The sequence below is a fragment of the Nannobrachium achirus genome (assembly GCF_963921795.1).
Source record: "Nannobrachium achirus genome assembly, chromosome: 21".
NCBI lineage: Eukaryota > Metazoa > Chordata > Actinopteri > Myctophiformes > Myctophidae > Nannobrachium > Nannobrachium achirus.
Window position 1 is genome coordinate 24,120,172 of NC_137828.1, and position 15,429 is coordinate 24,135,600.

Sequence of the window (15,429 nt, forward strand, 5' to 3'; positions counted from 1 at the left end):
GATGTAATAAATCATTTCACTTTTGGGTCAGTCCCAAACATTTTTCAAGGAAAAAGAGAGGTTATTTTTCAGAGAGAGGTTGATGCCAGTGATGTGTTAGGAGTCGGGGTGTCCTCCAGGGGGGCGGACGCTTTCCCACTGGGATCCAGATGGTGGGACAAGCACCACTGCCTGGTGGCAGCAGGGAGGGTAGGTGCCAACCACTATAGTCATAGCCTCATAGGGAGACAAATACAGTATGCCAACACCGGAAAGTTAAATGTCATCAATTATAGTTATATTGGATACAGTAAATATATAGGCTTATATATCGTCGTTGTCGGGTGGAAACCTTGTATGTCCAAGACCGTTCGTTTTGTATTTATAATTTAAAAAATGAACTAAACTAGTGAAAATAGCAGATCTACAAGCACACAACGCAAACGATGTTTGTTGCAATTACCGCCAGTAGGCCTACAGGCCATGTTGCGCTATGACGAAAAAACAAACAAAAACAAAATACATTAAATGTTCATCGTGTAGGCCTACGTTCCATAATGCAATCAAATGGTTGTTCGCTCCTGAATGAAAAATGTGTGTCTCAAAGAATAGAACATTGGTTCTTCTTTATACTTTGGCTATACAAAAATAGCAGATATACTGGGGAGCGTGACGCTGTTACTACATGTCATCTTTTCGACACCCGACTCTAACCCTCACCCTAACCCTAACCTCCGTGGAGTGAGTCGCTAACCCTCCGGTCGAAATGATGGTCGTTCGAAAGAGCGCGATTTTCCCGATATAGCGTTGTTCCCTCTTGAGATTGGCACATTTCCTGGGGCAAGCTGCCCAGATGACACATGTCACACGTCTCTTCTTATTTTTTTCACTCTAAAAAAACACACCTGCAATGTAGTGCATTTGAAACTACATTGCAGTGCACATCATGGGGTGATCACTGCTTGCCTCCTGTGAATTGTGTTATTTGTATTTTTGTTTATTTTCTGTTTATTTTGTTGCTGAGTGAGGTCAGCAGACAAAGTGACGTGAGTGAGATGAAAAAACCTGGGTGAAATATGCCAATCTCAACTGGAAACAACGGTATATAGAAGCTCATAAGCGTGTCACTATGAGCTTGTAGCTCTGCTATTTCTCAAAATGTGTGCACATCTTTGAATATATAATATTTTTTTTAACTCAAATCTTTGCTTCTGGAGGTTGCTGGAAAACATATTTTGAGATGGGGGTTCACGGCCAAATACATGTAATTTTGGGGGTTTTGAGGCATTTTTTAAATTTACCTCAGGTCTTAATGGCTTAAACAGTATACCTGTAAAAGGTTCATGTCTGATTGAGACTGTTGAGTCATTACGCTGATTGAACATAATCACAGCTGATTTGAAATTTTGACCTTAAAACCGTGAAAGGGTCTGTGTCATCGTTGGCAAGGAAAATAAATCAAGATGTACAAGCTCACAGCGTATCACTTAATGCCTCGCTGCGAGCTTGTAGGCTACTGTACATAATGCTATTTTTGATGTATTTTTTAATCTTGAAAGTGTAAGGAGAACTGGGCCTTACTGATTTTTGAGCGGTGCTAACAACACCTACATCTGGCTTTGTGTGTAATCCGTATGTCCCTGTATGTCCGTATGAGCAGTCAAGACTAAAGTCATTTTAGAAGGCATTTGTAGAATCGATTACAGTTCTTAAACTGTCCACAAGATGGAGCTCTGGGTGGATTTATTATTAAAGGGCACAGTGACTACTAGCAGAAAGGCCCGAGTGTGTGCGTGCTTGCGTGTGTCTGTGCGCGTGTGCGTGCGTCAGGAGAGAGGAGAGAAAGATGAGGTGAGGTTCACTGAATGCCAATGTGGAGCTCGAAGGCTTATTTGCAGTATGTCACTCTCACCGCACAGCTGGGATTTCAATCTAACCGGCCCCCAACAAAAGGTTACAGCACCTGGAGAACAATAATCTGTTTGTGTGCATGTGTGTGTGTGTGTGTGTGTGTGTGTGTGTGTGTGTGTGTGTGTGTGTGTGTGTGTGTGTGTGTGTGTGTGTGTGTGTGTGTGTGTTCACCTTTTGTGTCAAACCCATTTTCCTCTGAATGATGATATGTCAGACCTTTGGGTGATATGCATTCTTTGGCGCTTCACGCTATAATTTTCAAATGATTAGGTGTCTCTAGGTATTATGATCAACATGTCAATATGATATCATGCATCTAAAAAGTGGATACGCAATCATCAGGTGTATACCTGGTTTACTGTGTGTGTGTGTGTGTGTGTGTGTGTGTGTGTGTGCGTGTGTGCGTGCGTGCGTGCGTGCGTGCGTGCGTGTGCGGCACAAAAAGCAGCGTGTAAATCCTATAAGAGTGTTCTGAAAAACGTATGTTGCTATAATTATATAGCTAAAATGACACAGATGCCCGCTTTAACAGGTTAAGCAGGTCAGAGGAATGTACGTGTGTTGCCAGCGGTTTCACTGATAGTCCGGAGACAGAAATGTGGGAAGAATCATTTATGCTCAATCACAATGATGTGCTGCTCGCTGAGAAGAACAGCTATTCAGAAAATGCCTTATTTCCATCCAGGCGACCTGAAATGAGGTGTAATGGCTGTCTGGGAAATCATTTGAGCATCCATTTAGCCCAGTCTTTTCTTCATCTTACCCAGCTTCAGTTCATTGTAGTCTCGTAGAACTGCAGTATAAGTAGAGAACCCTCCTCTCACCTGGAGAGAAACATCACAAATATCTATTGTATCTCTCTGTCTGTCTGTCTGTCTGTCTGTCTGTCTGTCTGTCTGTCTGTCTGTCTGTCTGTCTGTCCGTCTGTCTATCTATCATGATTATATTCAAGACTCCCCATTGCATTATATAAATGTGCCTTTTCACTGTCTAAAGCCAATATCAGTGGCTATAATAAAAGTATTAATGACACGCAATGCTTATATACTGTATTTCAACAAACAAAATATGGTAGAAAGTCAGTGGTCAACATGTTTATGTTAGGGTTACAATTACACTGAATACATTCCATGTGAATGCATTCCTTTTGCAAACTGCACATGTTAAGTGTGTTTTGTGTGTGTGTGTGTGCATGCGTGCGTGCGTGCGTGCGTGTGTTTGAGCCTTTTAGATACTTTCAAGGTCTTTTTCAATATGCGGCACAACTCCTTTTTTCCATTCATCTTTGGCTGACAAACCGCCCTCAACAGTAGCATATGGGCAATATTTTGGAAAACAATATTCACAGACTGCGTAAACATAGTCAACAATATTTAATATTATTCATGAGAGATGAGAGAGAGCGGCACTGTAAAAAGCTCAGAGCATCTTTTTATCTCTGGTGTGTAATTTTGTACACTAATTAACACTCATGAATTCTAGAAGTCAATAGTTTGAATTTGCTGTGGAGTCCAAAGCAGCGTGAAGCTTTAGATTCTGAAGTTGCCTCATTTGAACCCACAGCAGTGGTGGAAAAAGGTTCAATACTGCAATGTCGAAATACTCAAAAGCATACAAAAAGCACTGGTATAAAAATGTAGGCTACTAAAAGCAGAAAGTACTCATTATGCAGAATGTCCCAAGTTTTCAAAAGTTTATAAAATGTTTAAAGATCCTTTGAAGCTCACAATGCATCGCATCGCGGCGCGTTGTGAGCTTATAGATCCGCTATTTTCAAATGGCAGAAATGTATCTAGGGCTGAAGTGGTTATTGTATATTTTGCAATAATAATTCAAATCTACAATGTAACTAGTAACTATAAAGCTGTCAAAAAATCGTAGTGGGAGTACAAATATTTGCCTCCGAGATGTAGTGGAGTATAAGTAAAATGATTGAAAAGTGGAAGTACACCTGTCCAGTAAAGTCAAAATACCTCAGAAGTGTACTTGATTTACTCAAGTACAGTACTTGCGTACTTTGTTACTATCCAGCACTCACTGTCCTCAACTGCTTACCTCCACATATCAGCATCACAACCAAACCCAAACAAACAAATCAAGCCTCTGCAGCAGCCATATATTTTCCATCTCCAAACCCTCCACCAGGCCAGGGGTGTCGCACCAAATTCTGGGCCTATGGGTACAAGGATTCACTCCCATGTTGTGCTTTAACTATTGAAAAATAGCAGATATATATACAAGCTCACAGCGCGGCACTCAGTGCCGTGCTGTGAGCTTGTAGATCTGCTATTTTTTTGAAAAATCCTGAATATTTCAAATCTTTCTAAAGTTTTTTGAAAAAGCTATGTTTATAGTGGTGCTCAAATATTTCCACGTGAAGGACCCCCAAAATGATATGTATTTGGCCACGGACCCCCATCTCAAAATATTTCGTTCCAGGGACCCCCCAGAAGCAAAATGTTGGCTTTAAAAAATACATATATTGAAAGATTTGCACACATTTTCACGACTTTTCAAGATATAGATATAGCTGTGAGCTTGTATTATCTTCTATTTTTCAATAGCTAAAGTATAAAATAATTAAGGCCCCTCCACCTTGGGCCCTAGTAACTCAGTCCCACTTTTCCCCCCCTTGTGACGCCCCTGCACCAGGCCACCACCAACCCCCAAAAAAACCCACTGAAGCATCAAGCCGACCGCAAGCTGTTTTGCTCATATAGAAAGAAATAGCATTTTTACACTCCAGAGAGCATAGAACATAGTTTTTTTCTAAATAAGATTCCCGGCTCAATCGTTCCCCGGGTCGCCAGCGAGGTGCATGGATCTATCTGGGGGGGAGGCGGGGGGTTGAGAGGAGATTGGGAGACAGATGTGTGTGTGTGTGTGTGTGTGTGTGTGTGTGTGTGTGTGTGTGTGTGTGTGTGTGTGTGTGTGTGTGTGTGTGTGTGTGTGTGTGTGTGTGTGTGTGTGTTCATGCATTAGTGATGTGTGGAGAGGAGAGAGAGAGAGAGAGCTTTTTGGTACAACACCTGTCAAGACGCTATGCACCAAAGTACATCTGTTCTGTTCTGTTCTGTTCTGTTCCTGCTCCTCCTCTCCATATGCCAGCAGCTTGAAAGACACAGCATGCATACCCTATACAAGTCTCCTCTCTTTCTTTCTGTGTCTGTCTGTCTGTCTGTCTGTCTGTCTGTCTAGCAGACATTCAAGAAGTTACAACAAGCTATAGGTAGCTATACTTTATTTCAACGGGCTATGAGGATTTACAGTACAGAGAGACACACAATGGTCGCACGGCCAGGTCAACTGTAACACAACCTGGAATAGTAGATGTGTCAGAGACTCTGACCTCTAATAACACTTTTAGGGTTCGGTATACTGTATTGCACTGTGAACAACACTGTCACCTTTTCTATGGATTGCAATTTTATAGCACTTTACTATGGTTCATTCATTCATTCAGAGGTGAAGCAGCAAACAGTCGACACCAGCGTCCTCACTTCCCACATTCACACACCAATGGTGGCAAGCTAGCATCGACCGACTCAATGGAGGCACGGATCATTGGACGACCTGCTCTACCTCCTGAGACACAGCCTGAATTAATTTGCGGTGGGATATCGGATATGGTGAGAACACTGCAAGTTAGGGTTAGTTAATCTTGTGTTGTTGTGTTTTTTCTGCATAGTGCAGGATAGTTGTACTGTATACACTTTGTATACTGTTCCGTATTGACGGTGCTTCTTATAGTTTGTCTTGCCTTGTATTGCTGACAATACTTTCTTTACTCTGTAGCTGTAACTCAGTAACTCTTAACTGCTGTGCTGCCTCTGGGCGACTGAAATTCCCCTACGGGATCAATAAAGGTAGGCTATATATCTGTCTATAACGGGCCTGCAATAATTCCAGATGGTCCAGTGAAGATCTTAGCAGAAGACTGTGGTTTCAACGGACAGCTTTCTAGGTGTGAATGTGTATGAATGTATGAAAGTAAAGCACTGAAAAAGAGCTGGCAAAGGATGAACATTTACTGACAAGCACTCATACTCATACCTTTTTTAATGGATTTCCAGCAACATTTTGCTATTATTTTGCACAGAGGTTGCCAGCATTATCACAGTTCAAGGTGACAATGATGGGGAACAAAAGAATACCTCGCAGGAGAGTGCTTCAGACACAGTACATTACAGGCTATGTTTAGAGCTACACTGTGAGATGAGACATGTTGAATTCAGCGTGTTTCTTTTCAGGTAATGGAGGGAGGTAGATGGAAAGTCAGTGATGCAAGGATCTCACAATAGTATCATCCTTATGCGAACGTCGAGCAGATGTGTGTTAGCACCTATATATGCACTTAGACCAGTCTTTTGAATTCCGCTGTAGCAGGAGAGAAGTAGAAGTAGAAGTAAACTTTTTTTGCCGCACTATTCCTCCCACAGTTTTCGACCGGCTATTTTGCTAAGAGATTTAGTTAGAGTTAAATAGTTTAATTTATATATACATTTATTTGTGAATTAATTTTCTCCATTGACTTTAATTTAAAAAGATCCCAAATATGGATATGGCTGACATCATAGATGTCTGACATCATGAGACTGACACAGTATTTCATACATAGATGGGCTTTCCAAGATATGGGCTTAATATTGATGACATCAGGGATCTCCATAATGGGCATTACAGGGACAAGGACTGACACTGAGATCTCCATATATGGCCATTCATTTATTAGTGAATTCATTTTCCCCATTGACTTGAATGGGGAAAATTCAAATGGTAAGACGAAATTCATTTGCGAAATTCGCGTCACGGCAACCACACTTGCAATTTCCAGTTGCATCCTTCTAGTTGTTGCTGCTGCTGAGGCTGATTGGCAGGGATTGTCTGGTAGATTCATTGGGTCACACCTGGGCTTGGTGTGTCCAGGCTATAAATACATGTGCCTCACCTGAGTCACCTCATTTATTCTCTCCCCGCTTCCCCTCTAGGTCATCTCAGTTCATGTGGGTGTTAAAGGACAACTCCGCACAGTATAACATCTAAGCTGTGTTTCTTACTTGTACTGGTCCCAAATGACTGTCTGTGGGGTCTATTAGGCAGATATGCCCCTCTCGTCCAGTTTCCTCAGCAGACCCCAGCAGCCCTCATAGCATAGAGTGGAGCTCATAAGCTGAACTGGTGGTTTCAGCACGTTGTGTACAAATAGCAGGCTGGCTGTGTTCTTATTACTAAAGGTAGGGTAAGTGATATTGTTTTGGTTAAAACAAGATTTTCGGTAAAAAGTAAAAGCATAATATTATATTCAGATAGTACTCATTGCTATAGAGTGTTTGTTCAGTCGCAGAGGCCTCCCCGTCTCTTCAGGTCTTTAATTAACAGAATACATTTTTAGGTAGGTGACAAACCTTCAGCCAATCAGGAGAGAGTACCCATTTATCAACTTCATTTTTATAGTGTTCCAGTTTCCATTTTGTCTGCTCAATGCTTTGTGTCATCACTTCCTATGTCACTGTTTAATAAAGAGCTGGAGACTCCTGTTACTGAACAAACACACTTTAGCAATGCATAATACTCATATAGCGCTATTTAACACTTATTTTAAACAAAGAAAATCACATACCCTACTTAATTCCTTGTCGAAAAAGTACTCACTTATACTTAGTAAACGTATCAATATTGCAATTTAGAGGTACTCTGTTACAAGTAAAGTCGGGAATTAAAGTTTTACTTGAGTACTAGTACAAACGTATTGGCGGCATCAAAATGCCAATACTTGTGTCGCATCGCGTCGCGACACATTGTGAGCTTGTAGATCGTCTATTTTCAAATGGCCTTAATGTATATGGCTGTGGTCAATATATGTTTTGTAATAATAATCCGAAATCTACAAACTAAAGTGCTCAAATAAATGTTGTGGAGTAAATGTACAATATTTGGATCCGAGATGTAGTGGAGTAGAAGTAAAAGCATTAGAAATTGGAAACACTCAAGTAATGTACAAAAACTCTACCTCAAAATAGCACTTAAGTACAGTAGGCTATCATCTACTCAGTTACTTTACACCACTGTTATCCGTTTTGTCACCGCCAGTCACTGAACCGTGTCAGTTTCACAAAAATTACATACAGTATTGCCGTTTTGCCAATTGAGTCTTGGCAGCAAGCAAAATAAATATGACACTTGTTCACAGGGACAGTTATCTCTATTTGCTACTGTATGTGAGATTTAGACACTTTCTTGGTTATGCTGGCTGGCAGAGGCAGTGACATTCAAACATTATCTTGTATCCATTGGCAGCCACTCAAAAAAAAAAAAAAAAAAAGAAATCCTAAAAAACGTGTTATGCAAATCGCAGTCAAACACATCTTTACGCTTACACTCATCGCTATTCTCACACATATTTATAAACTACAGTATATCGTCTGTCGGGTGGAAACCTCATTTGTCCAAGGCTGTTACTTTTCAGGAATCAAATAAAAAAGCGGTAGCAGATCTACAAGCTCGAAACACGGCACGAAGCGACGAGTTTGGAGCTTGTAGATCTGCTACCTTTGATGCTTTTTGTGTGACGCGGTAGTATGATCAAGTAGGGCATAATTTACAAAAAAAAGAAACGTTTAAATACTGTAGATGAGAGGTTTCTGCCCGACAGCAACGACATAATACCCAGCATCTGGCAGACATGGGCTGAACGAATCCATCACACTCCCACACATACAGACTGGAAATAGGACCTGACAGGTTGTTCCTTCACCTAAAATGCATAATTGAGACGAATTAAAGCCAATAGCGCACTGCCAAGTTTGAGGTATACAGAAGAAAACTAGCTTTGACATAATGGCGCTGCTGAGAAGCCAACTCAATATTTATGGTTATCAGCAATGTGTATAGAGTAGGCGTAGTTGCTAAGAGTGTGCCGTCATGCGATGCATCATAAGAAGAGTAGTCGTGTTAAATCTTGTAGTGTCGAACAGTCGTGTCAAATGATGCCACATTATAGGAAGCGCAACCACTATATTGTAGTGGAGTAAAAGTACAATATTTGCCTCTGAGATCATGTAGTAGGAGGAAAAGCACTGAAAATTGGAAATACTCCAATAACGTAAAAAGAACAGTGCTTTTTTATTTATTTATTTTTTGTTTGGATTTTAAGAAAGACAAACAATACAAACAGTACATCAACAATACATAACAAGACAAACACACACCAGACTATAATGCATATATCAAACCAGCGATCAAACACGGGTAATTCACCTCATATAAAAAGTACAAAAGTACAAAAGTTGGCCAACTGCTATTATAAAAGTACAAACAGTTGTTTTAATTCTAAAGCTATTATAATTTAGTCATCCAGAAGTGAGATGTGCCACGATAGGACCCCAGATGTACTCGAATGCCGCTACACTGTCCTGTTTATAGCAGCGCAGCCTCTCCTAGCTAATAGTGTACCGAGCATGAGTGTCTGTTGGACAGAGTACGGCAGAGAAAGAGAAGCTCCGGAGCAACCAAACAGGACAGTTAGTGCACCAGGCTCAATGTGAATACGATATACACTACTGTACCAAGCAAAAATGCTTTGCCAGAATGAAACAATCCTTGGGCACGAGCAGAAAGTGTGTCCCAGCTTGCCCTTGGAAATGTTGCATCTCTAACAAGTATCAGAAACAGTTGGATAAACTGTATTCATTTTAACTTTGGAGTAATGTAATCTGTGTGTAACTTTAAACTGAACAAGCTGCAATCTGGCGTTGACTAAGCCTGAGTGGATTCTCTTCAACCCCTCGCTCCAGATCTCATTTGACAGTTCCAGCCCAATTTTCGGCCTCCCAAGATGCCTTAATGTGGTTTGCTGACGGAATAGATGATTTAGAAAACAAGGAAACAAATTTGGATATGAGATGTTTAGAGTTTGGATGCTGTTTCATTAAATAATAAAAATAGTGTTCTTGAGGTAAGTTTTCAAAGTTATTACATTTATTTTGAACAAAAATGTTTAACTCGTAAATAAAAAGTACAAGTTTAACACATTGGCCGCCATTTTAACATTGACTGTATGGCTCTCCTGCCATTTTGTTTAATACAAAAATTGATATATTTTTTTTTATATTGACATTTTTCCTAAATTCTGTATTTTTTCGACAATGTCATACAGAACCTCAAATGAAACAGGACAAACTCTAGTCTCACCGAAAAATAAAATAAATAAATAAAAAGCTTTTTTTTCTATAGTTGCAGCCATCTCAAAATAGCCATTTTTGACCAAAATCCAGCTATAATTGAAAGAACTGGAGATATTGACCTTTTTGTGATTGATGGCTTTTCGAGCGAATAACTCAGTTGATATTTGTATTTATGGCGTCAGGCACTTATCAGATAAGTGTACTAATGTAATTATGTAATAGGAATTATTTTTAGAATTTTCTGTTTAGAAAAATGCAGAGAAAAATATTTTTATATGCTATGTCTGACCAAAAACAGCAAGTTCACATTGATATACTATTACTGCTACAGTATTCTACAAGTCTGCTACAAGTCACTTGGGGGCGCTGTCTCTCTGTTTCTGTGTGTAAATGCTAGTTGCGCTCTGTAGGCCTACAGGTGCACACACACACATTGACATCAAAGGGGGCATGAGTCTTTACAACCAGTAAGACTCCCTAATCGGGAGATAAGCGACCGTTGGTCGCTTATCTCCACAAATATCACAACCTCCACCTCTCACGTCATACGGGTAGCCATAGTTACACCTGGAATGTTGAATCTCCATATATGGAGATAACCTACGCATCACACAAAGTCTGACCTCACCAGCCCATACTTGGGCATGGACGACTTATATCTCCATATACGGAGATGGCCATATATGGAGATACGATGACATCACAGAGTCCACAGCTGATGATGTGGCGTGATGTCATACAATACACAAACAAGCCCTATATAAAGGGGCAATTCTCATCAGGGAAGAGAGCATTGCCTGGAATGTTGAATCTCCATATATGGAGATAACCTACGCATCACACAAAGTCTGACCTCACCAGCCCATACTTGGGCATGGACGACTTATATCTCCATATACGGAGATGGCCATATATGGAGATACGATGACATCACAGAGTCCACAGCTGATGATGTGGCGTGATGTCATACAATAAACAAACAAGCCCTATATACTGATGCGATACGATGACATCACAGAGTCCACAGCTGATGATGTGGTGTGATGTCATACAATAAACAAACAAGCCCTATATACTGATGCGGAGATATGAGCAGGGCAAAGGTGTGACGTGTGACGTGTGACCGACCGACGGACGGCCGGTGGAGGTTTTCATAGTAAACTGCTCCCTGACGGTCGCAATAACACTTCTAGAATACACCTCTAGAATGGATTGCTATGACATTTGTTCAACAAGGTGATCAGCAATCTCTCAACACGTCGCTCTGCGACACTTTGAGAGCTTGTAGAGCTTGTAGATCTGCTATTTTCACATTCTAGCACATGTTAGAAAATGTCTCCCCCTGCCCCTAAAAAATCCTCTGCACTGCCCTGGCAAGAGCAGGGCAGACGCAGTTTGCTAACAAGGCGAGGCTGTAGTTGATCGATCGCTTGTTGGCTGTAGTTGATGCTTGTTTTGGTGGAGCGTGGGCCAGGGACCCCCACGCCCACCTGGTTCCCTAAGTGTTGGCTGGAGACCAGGGGACCCCCTTTGTGAGACCCCATCGACAGGGACCACTTGTCCCTGCAACTGGATCATGTGAACTTTATGTAACAAATGATCGGCTTATTGATTGATTTTACAATGTTATGTAACTCCGCACTGCTCTGGGAGGTCGGCGAAGCGTTGGACCCGCGGACCCCTTATTGGTTCCGTTAGAAAGGCGACCAGGGACCCCCACCTTTGCAAAGGCGATCATGGCTTGTTTGTGGACTAAAGTTTGTGGACTAAATACCATTACAAAACTAATATTATAGCCTGGATATGGATTATAACCCAGGGTGTGGATTCAAATCAACCATCATCATTATCAGGTACGTTTTAGAAGCATTTATATGGCGAATTGGCGATAATTGTGTGTTTTGTGTCTTGAGAGAGAGAGAGAGAGAGAGAGAGGCAGATCTCACTGATAGCACTGTTTTTTTTATGGGACTGAACACCATCAGGGGGTCCAACAGGGACCACTGAAACAGAGATATAGTGGTCCTGGAGGGAAGCACACACACACACACACACACACACACACGCACACACACACACACACACACACACACACACACACACACACACACACACACAGCTGTTCTCACACTTTTTTTTCTTCTCTTTTTTTTTCCGGCAGCCAGCCTTTTGAGCTCAAATGCGTCTTTTGCCAGTTCACTGTGGGTTATGGGGAGATTTATACATTTGTATTGCAATTTATACATTATTACAGTATTTTTTTCAAACACACTTACTTTGATGTGTGATATTTTAGGTTCCCTTTAAGATAAAAGGCTCAGACTTTTGTCACGGGCTGTGGAAGAATGTAATTAAACATTACATTATATAAAAGCAAATTCTCGGGACTATCGGGCCTGGCGGGGAACGACATTGGGATTTTCTCGGGACTATCGGGGGAGGCGGGGAATGAGTTAATCAGCCAAACCGAGGCTGAATCTGATACTCAATGTCAAACTCTTGACATTGTCTGGGATTGATTAGTTGAACTTGTCTCCAGGGAGCCAGAGCAGATACAGTACTCTATCTGACCATGTCAATTGCCAAAAGTCAACACATTTTTCAAGTGGAAAAACATGTTCACCTGGCCTTTTGTTCCGACATTGTTCAGCAAAGTGAGATGGTCTCTAGGCAGGCAAGGTGAGGCAGTTCTATTTGTACAGCACATTTCAACAGCAAGGCAATTCAGTGTGCTTAATATTGCACAGAACATCAAGCAAAGGAAACACTATTATTGCGACCGAAGGTCGCAGTATACCATGAGAAATGTCGCAGCTTGTCTCCGTCTGTCTGTGTCAGTCCTTCAGTCAGTCAGTACTCAGTACACATTTTTACAGTCTATTAGTTCCCTTGTCACTGTGACATCACTCTGACATAATGCTCTGATGTCACTGTGATGTAGGGGAACCACTCTTAACAGAATGGGTTTGCTGCTCTGACATCACGCTCGGGCTTCATGTCCCTTTTATGCCCATATATTCTATGCCCATGCATAGTCGACAATGTGATGTCAAAACATGCAACATTATATATGGGCATTCCCAGATCACACTTGCAAATTAATTACATCCTTGTCAATTTTACCGGTATGTCCATAGATGGAGAACCTATCTCAGTGTCATCAATATTAAGGGCATATCTGGGAATGCCCATATATGGGCATGTTCTGACATGCCCATATATGGGCATTCCCAGATCACACTTGCAAATGAATTACGTCCTTGTCCGTTCTATGCCCATATATGGAGATCCCTGTCCCGATGTCATCAATATTTGGTAATGCCCATATATGGGCATGTTCTGCCAATCTCAACATGCACTGTTGAGATTGGGTAACTGGTCCGATATACATCACTGGCCAGATAGCCAAGAATTGGCGCGGCCTCGCCCTGAGGCGTCTTACTAGTACAATTAGGATGCATAAAACAAAATATGTACAAAAAATAAATAATCGCACCTGTGCGAAGTGAGGTTTCAAACACAACATACATTGCATATATCTAATTGTATGGGCCGTTCTGTCCGTGACATCAGCTGTGTTGAGTCAGACTCCTGGGCACTACACTCCCTCTGCCAACCCTGGCCTCCTTCTATGCATGAGGAGTCCAAGCCGCTTCTTTTCACCTGACAGGGGGGAGATTCCCCGGTTGGACTGATAGCGTGTGGAAGGAACACGTTATTCCAACCAGTTCATTTCCCCTCCACCAGGCCAGGGTTAGGCAGTATTAGAGTACAGGATTAATGCATGTTTTTGTGAGGGTACCTACCCTAGGGGACACAGGGAGAACATGCAAACTCCACACAGAAAGTCCCTTTCGCCAACCCCACCTAGGGTATGGGGACTGATTACGTGGGAGAGAGAACCCTAACCCCCAGCGCCCACAGCATCCCCAGCGGGAATCTAAACCATGGACCTTCTAGCTGTGAGGCGACATGCAGGCACCACTGTGCCCCCAGTCTCTGCGAAACAAACAACCGATACAGTTAAGCCTCGAACAGAGTCGGGTCCGCGGTGGAAGGCTTAGTGCGGTGTAGTCTTTTTGAGTCATAAAACTACAACGTTAACGCTCAAAAAGACTACACCGCACTACACCACCGCGGACCCGACTCTGTTCGATGCTTTACGAGTACGACGCAGAAGAGGAGGAAGAAAAAGAGAAAAGAAGAAAATTAACCCAATCAAAGGCAGCGGCAAACAGACTTGTTTTAAAATAAATAAGAGTGGCAGCAGACCTGCAGTTTTCTGGGAGTTTGTTCCAGCACTAAATTGACAAGTATAAATTAGACGAGGGGCGTGCCAAGGTTAAGTGTTCAGCCATAATTATATCCATTGAATAAAGTAATGATTAAAACTAAGGCTGATTAATTTCGACGAATTAATTACTGTGTTGTTTGATTAAAACAAATTACGCATTTTAATTGCGCTTAGTTTTCAAGCGCGAACCTTTCAATGGACGAGTTTCAGGTGCACCAACCAACAGACAACAAACTGCAGTGCACGCAATGGGAGAAGAAGTCGATCAGACCGCTTTGGCCCAGTGGATGGGAACTTTATTTAGATTAATTAGAGGCCAGCCCTAATTAAAATTGTTAAAATGATATCATTTTAAAATGAAAGAAGGGAAAATGAATGTCCTCCTTCTTGTCTCCTTCCTCTAATGTCAGTATGATGTGTCAGAGGTGTCAAACAGCAAATAATCTCAAGTCTTTCTATTATCATGTTAACAAGTAGACTATCACTATTTCAGTGGACTTCTTCCAATATCTAGTGTTGATGAGGTGTTTTGAAAACATCATGCCAATGAATTGAAGTGGAAAACATGCCTGATTGCGACCGTAGGTCGCATTTACTACCAAAACCTCCACCGGCTGTCCGTGGGTGAGTGAGTGAGTCAGTCACACTTTTGCCCTGCTCATATCTCCACAACCGTTGCCCCCATCCATGCCAAATTTTGCACACACACTCCTTGACTGCCAAACTACAACCTCCAAGGATGTAAAAAATGACCAAATGTGCAAAAATGACCAAATGACCACCCCAACGGGGCTGCTCATGGGGAATTCCCGGGGACCACCGACTCCTGGTGCTCCAGAACGGATGCAAAAGTGGTGGCGCCCCCAGTGGAGGACCCCCTGCCACTGCAGCGCACATAAAATTCCCTAACTCGGGCTAGGAGCGTCCGGGAGAGCCGGGGCCGGTACCTTTTCGTCCGCCAAGGCAACGCGGAGACCCCACCCCTCATTTCTCACATGGCCCTATTCTAGCGCCACCTTCAGGCCGATTTTTAAAACACATTTTTGGACACTGCTCCTACAG